General features: G+C 37.5%; 1 pseudogene; it reads left to right on the top strand.

Annotated features, from left to right (window-relative positions):
- The window catches only part of LOC105523474, a 1,598-nt pseudogene extending 1,316 nt beyond the window's left edge, over positions 1 to 282 (top strand).
- The last annotated feature ends 6,938 nt before the right edge of the window (positions 283 to 7,220 follow it).

Raw genomic sequence — 7,220 nt, 5'->3', positions numbered from 1 at the left:
CCAGGCTGGTCTTGGACTCCTGACCTCAAGCAATCCGCCCACCTTGGCCTCCCAATGTGCTGAGATTACAGGCATGAGCCACCTCACCCAGGACCCAGCTTACTTTTTAAATCTCAAGTGAATCAGAACTATGCTGGAGCCAAATTTATTGAGCTGCCATCACCAAGCGTTCTTCCCAAACCATCATCCCACTGGGTTCCTGTTTCCTTTATTCCTTCAGATAAGAAAAGAATGATATTTCAAATTAAAACCTTACTTAAAGTCAGGTATAAAATAAGATAAAGTACTGATGTTTAAATTTAGTTGCATTGCTGGGCGTGGTGGCTCACGCCTGTAATCCCAGCACTTTAGGAGGCCGAGGCGGGCAGATCACCTGAGGTCAGGAGTTCGAGACCAGCCTAACTAACATGGAGAAATCCCATCTCTACTAAAAATACAAAATTAGCCAGGTGTGGTGGCACATGCCTGTAATCCCAGCTACTCAGGAGGCTGAGGCAGGAGAATTGCTTAAACCTGGGAGGTGGAGGTTGTGGTGAGCCAACATTGCGCCACTGCATTCCAACCTGGGCAAGAGGAGCAAAACTCCATCAAAAAAAAAAAAAAAAAAATTTAGTTGTGTTTACAGATAGCTGTCAGTTGGTCTGAAACAAATTCACCAGGAAATTAATCTATTAGTGTAGAATTGCTAATTATTGTAAAATATATAATTAGACCTCACTTCATTTGTTTTATGTGCATTGTGATGTAATATAGCATCAGTGCAACTTAAAGTAACTAAAATAATAATTGTACTTGATATTAAGTGTTCTCACCTAAGTAACTTTTAAGTGAAACCATTCAAGTTTAGATTTGGGGAGTGGTAAGGGAATCAACTTTTTCTTTTGTTTGTTCAGGGAAAATGGTGACTTCAGATTATCATTCATGGATCAGTAGATTGTTGAAGTTTGTGAATCAGATTATAAACATTTATCTAAGACATACAAGGACTGAGGACTAGGTAAACATCTGAAAGTTTAGTCTCTAGAAACGCCCAAACTAGTAATGAGCCAACAACCAGATGCACTGCTAAAGGAAAATGTGAATGTTTTTAATAGTTGCATTTTAGTAAACTGTGCAGTGGTGAAGGTGGAAAGGGCACTTGGGACTCATTAGAATGAGGCAGAGTATACTCCAATGGCCCTGTTTCTTAGATATAGTGAATAAGTGTCTGCCAACAATATACCAAAACCATCTTTTAGAGAAACACTATTTAATGGTCACTCAATAGCTTTCAAAATACGTATTAACAGCACTGCACAGCCTATTCTGAAAGTGATCTGGCATCATCATTCCTGCAAAATATGCTTTGGAGAGAGGAAGCTTGCTTGGGGCAGTTGTATAATATGAAAGTTTTAAGTTCCTAGGGAAGAAAGAGCCATGTAAATATATGTAATAAACTGATGCATGTGTAAAATTTTCTTGGCCTTTATCCTACAGAAATGAAATATTTAATATGAATTTTCTGAATGTAAGATTATGGACTGTTTTTTATACTATGGCCTAATTTTAAAAGCCCAAAATAATATTTTTTTAAGTTTGCCCTTGTGCTGAAGTACCAGTGTATGTGTGTTATGCTTGATTTGGTTGTAAACTATATTTCAAAGTAAATCCTACTGTAATAAGTTTTATAACCAAAAAGGTTTAGGCTGCTGAACCATTGTTTTTAAGAGATATAAAGTGCAGCAAGGGACTATTTTTTTTCCTTCTCCAACCCCAGAGAAGAACTACTAAGTGGTACCTCCAACCTTAAATATTTGTCTTGACTTTTACCAAGACTTGTAACCTATGATGCAAAAATAGTTTATGTATGGTGCCAGTGGTGTTTGATTTTTGTTTGGTCAAGAGTAAGTGCAACCCAGGGGACCACTTATGCAAAATATTAAACTCTTGCATAATACATTGATAACATATTTTACCAATCTCAAGGGTAAATGCTAAATACAGGTTACCCAAATAGCAAGTTAAAAGAAATAACATATGAGGGTCAATTTAATATTTCTAATGGTTAATGTTCTGTTTTCCAATTTTTCATCTTTTGTGATGTTTATAAGCAGATGGCTAAGTTGTATTTCTCCAAATAAATTCAGATAAAATAATATTGCCCAAGTAAAATATTAATAACCTAAAGACAAGTTGGTATGGTACTTAATGTACATAACATGAACTTGAAGCATAAAATTAAAATTGTTTCACCCCCCCACAAAAAAAATCCAACATCATATGATCAGTCAATTAATAAGAAATGACGGAGCCCCTACATTTCACCCACAGAAATGAGTTGTGGAAGCTGTGCAGCCCTGAAAGGTTGTCCTCTCCGCATCTCTTTTGGAGTGGCCATAGAAAGTAATAAACAACAGGACCCTAGCAAATTTGGCTATGCCAAGAATTGTATTTCACTGTTAGAGCAGAAAGTCCTTATTGTTCCTGCCTAGCAATAGTTGATTGATATGTGCTATGTGGCCAGGGACTGCTGTGTTTCTTGTTCTTCCTTTTTCCAAACAGACTTATAACTTCCGTTTAACCTTATTGCTCACCAGATAAGGAGGAGCCACTTTGAGACCTGGTGAAAAGCAGAAAGCACATTACCAAAGATACTATATTTGAAGTGAATAAATTAACTGGATGAGACAATGGTGTGGTATTTCTCAGGGAGAGGCTGGAGAAAAGTATTATATTTATGAGAGGAAAAGTGTGTATGAATATTACAAAGCCAAAGGGGTAGAATGTGGTAGAAGCCACTAGTTTTCCACCCAATAAACTTTCTCCTTTTATTTCTTATTAACAGAATCCCACTTTTTTTCAAATCAGCAATGTGCTGAAGAGCTGGGGATATGGTGACTGATCAGTGTTCCCTTTTTATGTTAACTGCAAGAAGGCTTAGAACTAAATTTGCAGCTCGTCTTTAACAAGGAGGTCTCTGTGATGTGCAGTATTGTAACGGCCCCATTCCTAGTTACAGCTTATCTTTCCATCCATGATTTCCATTTTTCTTTTTCACCTATTTTCATACATACTGTTTTGCTATACTTACTTATCCCATCAAACCACTTTAAAACATTTAAAAATGAACCATGTAGAAAGAGCAGCAAGGAAAGCCAACAGAAATAAAGAGGAAGAAAGAAAAAGAAAGAGGAGAAGAAAGAAAGAAAGAAAGAAAGAAAGAAAGAAAGAAAGAGAAAGAGGAAAAAGGAAGGAAAAAGAAAGAAAATAGAGACAGAAAGAAAGAGAAAGAAAATGAAGAGAAAAGAGGAAGAAAAGAAAGAGAAGAAATAAAAGAGAAAGAGAGAAAGAAAAAGAAAGGAAGAAAAAGAAAGAAAGAAAGAAAGAAAAAGAAAGAAAGAAAGAAAGAAAAGAAAAGAAAAGAAATGAGGAAGGTAGGAAAGGAAGGAGAGAGAAAAAGGGAGACGTAAAAAGGGAAGAAGGGAAGAAGGAAAAGAGGAAAGGAAGATAAAGCAAAGGACATAAAACCTACAATTTGAACCTTGCAGATCTAAACCTATGAAAGGAATATAAATGTCATTACTACTGATGACTTAAGAATTATGCAACATGATTTGTAGAGAAAGACTAACAAAAGATGTAAGGCATTACAAAGGAATACAAAGATAAAATTAATCACCTGAAGTATATGCTTATAATTCCAAGCATTTGAAATATTCTTTCTCTCAGTTCTGGTGGCATGTAGGAAATACTCTGATGCATGATAGCCTGTAAACACAGCATCATGCAAGCTATTCCAAGGACAACTCCCCCCAACCACAATGTCACTGGCCAGGTAACCTGATGAACAGCTGTGGTTTTTAATTTGGCAGAGAAAAGGTGGGGCCAGAATGGGGGTCAAGCTGAGTGACCGATTTAAGATCTCACAGATATGAGTGCCTCATGTATATTTTGTGTACTATAAATATTTAGTGTCACTTGGTCCTTCTATCACTTTCTGTGTTCATGTACATGTTCTCTACTTCTTTTATTTCTCCAACACATCTCATGGGTTGCCAACTTGCTTATCTCTGCTTAACAAAGATATACTTTGTTCATCCATTTGTTTTGGATCTTGCCCTCTATGGCAAAATAGAATGTCCTCAAATAAAAAGGATATTCAATATCCTCAGTGACACCTGACATGTTTATTTTTATTTTTTATTTTATATTTATTTAGGTTTTTTTTTTAAATATGGAGTCTCACTCTGTCACCCAGGATGGAGTGCAGTGGTGTGATGTCAGGTCACTGCAACTTCTGCCTACTGGGTTCAAACCATTCTCCTGCCTCAGCCTCCCCAGTAGCTGGGATTACGGCGTGCACCACCACACTCAGCTAATTTTTTGTATTTTAGTAGAGATGTGGTTTCACCGTGTTGCCCAGGTTGATCTTGAACTCCTGAGCTCAGGCAATCTGCCCACCTTGGCCTTCCAAAGTGCTACAATTGCAGGCATGAGCCACTGAGCCCAGCCAACCTGTCATCTTTTACTTTAACAGTGCTCCTTTCTACATCCATTCATAAGAAGAGAAAATGTCTAATTTTGAATTTGTCTTAATGCATCTCACTAAAATAACTATATGTAAAATTTTAAACAAATGCCTATCACATAGAGTATATATTGGCATTAATATCTATCCATATCTTAATTGGGCTTTTCAGATATATTTCAATATGGTTCAATAAAAGTAGAGATTAACACCTACCTAAACATGAGCTATGGTCCAGGCAGCAAATAATTTCATTAAATAAGTCAATTGGCTTACATATCGGAAGGTGCATTTTGCATCTTATTCATCTGAAAAGATTTCTGCTCAAGGTGGGGCGTGGTGGCTCATGCCTGTAATTCCAGCACTTTGTGAGGCTGCGGTGGGCGGATCACCAAAGGTCAGGAGTTTGGGACCTGACCTGGCCAACATGGTGAAACCCCATCTCTACTAAAAATACAAAAATTAGCTGGGCATGGTGGTGCATGCCTGTAATCCCAGCTATTCAGGAGGTTGAGACAGGAGAATCGCTTGAACTTGGGAGGTGGAGGTTGCAGTGAGCTAAGATTGCACCATTGCACTCCAGCCTGGACAGCAGAGCAAGACTCTGTCTCAAAAAAAAAAAAAAAAAAAAAAAGAGTTTTGCTCAAAAGCTATCACATAAATATACTGTAGACTATGGCTTCATTGTAGTAATGCAGTTTGTCATGATTAAGGTGTCCAGTTAGTGACAAGTCACTTTAACTGGCCATATTCTGGGCCAGTGTTATTTTTCTATACTTTGTGGAATTAGTGCTTGCCATTTAGGATTTTGGTATCCTGATAAAGAATATTTGTTAAGAAAAATTATCCAAATTTTGAAATAAGGAAAAAATACTACTGCATGCCTTTCAAAAGTTATGCTAGAGCATTAGTTAAGAAGCCACATTATCTGACAAAGGTCATCTGATGATGTAAGGGAACGTGATTTTGGCTGATTATTTACATTTGACTAAGGCCCTGATTCTGTAATGTTATTTGTTAACTTGTAAAAGGTTGATAGGTTGTTAAAAACTGTCTGCCAGTAGAGAGATGAGTGATTTCTTTTCAGAAGAAAAGATATCCCAAATTTTGATATTTATTGCTCTGTAGAACATTAACTAATTTTTGTATTTTAAAATAACTTAGTTATTAACAATGCAAACATTTTGGTTTCATCCAAATATAAATTATGATATTCTTAGTGGGAAAGCATTAATAGTTTTATATCTAACTGAGCAATTGATTTCAGCAGTCTTTCTTTCAGTCTCTTGTATACTCTTAGAACCAGCTTTACTTTCCTCATAGTTCCATCATTGAGTTAAATAATCTCTTTCATCATTGAGTTAAATACACTTTTAGTTTTCTTAAAATTATATTTTGTCATACTCCCTTTTCCTACCCTCATTCAAATTAAATTAGGAAATAGACAAAAGTGTAATCAAGATGATATACTTAAAGATGACAAACTTGAAATATAGCCATGTGTCATTTATTGACAGGGATATAGTCTAAGAAATGCATTCTTAGGCAATTTTGTCACTGCATGAACATCATAGAGTGTACTTACACAAACCTAGATGGTATAGCCTACTACAATAAGACTTAAAATGTTTGTGGAAAAAAATAGTATTAAAAGACAAAAATAAATAATATAAACTTTATTTCTCAACATAAGTGTTTGGACGAACGGAGGCAAGATGGCGCAGTTTCGGGTTCTTCACCGTCAACTTTCCCACTCCCAGGAAAGACACAGGTCGACTGCACAGGTGCAACCCGACCTCCAACGGAGAAAAACGGGAACCCGCCTAGCCACGCCTACCACCCACCCCGACCCGCCTATGTCCCGCCCACTGCCCGCCCACTCCCAGGCCCAGGACGTAAAAGCAGCTCCTGGTGGGGCGCTGCACGCACTTCCTCAGCCCCCACTCCTGTTGGGACTGTAGGAACTCCGCTCGAGAGCTCCACCGGGCGACTCTGTCGGCCTCCTTTCCCGGAGGCTGACAGACCTCACCCTCCACACCTTCTTCCCTGAAGCTAGGTGACCAAAAAATAAATTTGCAGTTTTGCTCCTAGCCTTGCCTACTCGCTGGTCCTTTAATACTCGCCCTGGTGAGCCTGGAAAGCAAATCAGTTTCTTGGAAAGCAAATCAGTTTCCTGGAAAGCAAATCAGTTTCTTAGAAAGCAAATCAATAGGCTCCATCAACTTCAAGATATTTTTGTAAGTGATGATACCAGGCATTTAGTCTATTCCTAAAGAACTGAGGGTCCTGGGAATTTAACCATGTCAATACAGTCTTTTCTACAGTATTAACTGAAGAAAAAAATGGGTGTCATTTAAAGATGTTTTAAAATTATGAAATAAAAAGTCAGAAGGAGCTACATCAGGACTGTAAGGTAGATGTCTAATGGTTTCCCAAGGAAACTCTTGAAAAATTTTCCTTGTTTGATAAGAAAAATGAGCAGGGGCATTGTCATGGTGGAGAAGGACTCTCTGGGGAAGCTGTCTTGTGTGTTTTTTATCCTATAGTTTTGGCTAATTTTCTCAAAACATTCTCATAATAAATAAATGCCATCATTGTTTGGCCCTTCAGAAAGTCAACAAACAAAATGTCTTGAGTATTCCAAAACATTGTTTCCATGACCTTTGCTCTTGAATGGTCTGCTTTTTGTTTTGACCAGACCATTTTCCACCTC

This window comes from Colobus angolensis, unplaced genomic scaffold (assembly GCF_000951035.1).
Source record: "Colobus angolensis palliatus isolate OR3802 unplaced genomic scaffold, Cang.pa_1.0 Scaffold465, whole genome shotgun sequence".
In the NCBI taxonomy this organism is placed as follows: Eukaryota; Metazoa; Chordata; class Mammalia; order Primates; family Cercopithecidae; genus Colobus; species Colobus angolensis.
Note: the sequence above shows the minus strand (reverse complement) of the source record. Positions and strands in the feature narration are given on the sequence as shown.